The sequence below is a fragment of the Mus pahari genome, chromosome 6 (assembly GCF_900095145.1).
Source record: "Mus pahari chromosome 6, PAHARI_EIJ_v1.1, whole genome shotgun sequence".
Classification (NCBI taxonomy): Eukaryota; Metazoa; Chordata; class Mammalia; order Rodentia; family Muridae; genus Mus; species Mus pahari.
In genome coordinates, this window is record NC_034595.1 from 86,349,485 (window position 1) to 86,349,838 (window position 354).

The following is a 354-nucleotide window of genomic DNA, read 5'->3' on the forward strand; positions in this document are numbered from 1 at the left end:
TCTCATCCTTTTTTTTTTAAATTTATTTATTTATTTTATATATATATTTATTTAATATATATGAGTACATTGTAGCTCTCTTCAGACACACCAGAAGACACACATCCAATCCCATTACAGATGGTTGTGAGCCACCATGTGGTTGCTGGGAATTGAACTCAGGACCTCTGGAAGAGCAGTCAGTGCTCTTACCTGCTGAGCCATCTCCCCAGCCCTCTGCTTCTCATCCTGGAGCTAGCCTCTGCTCCTTGGGGTATCTCATCCTTCTGACTATTAATGAAGTAGAAGTTTTGAAGAATACTATTATATATATATATATATATATATATATATATATATATATATATATTTTTT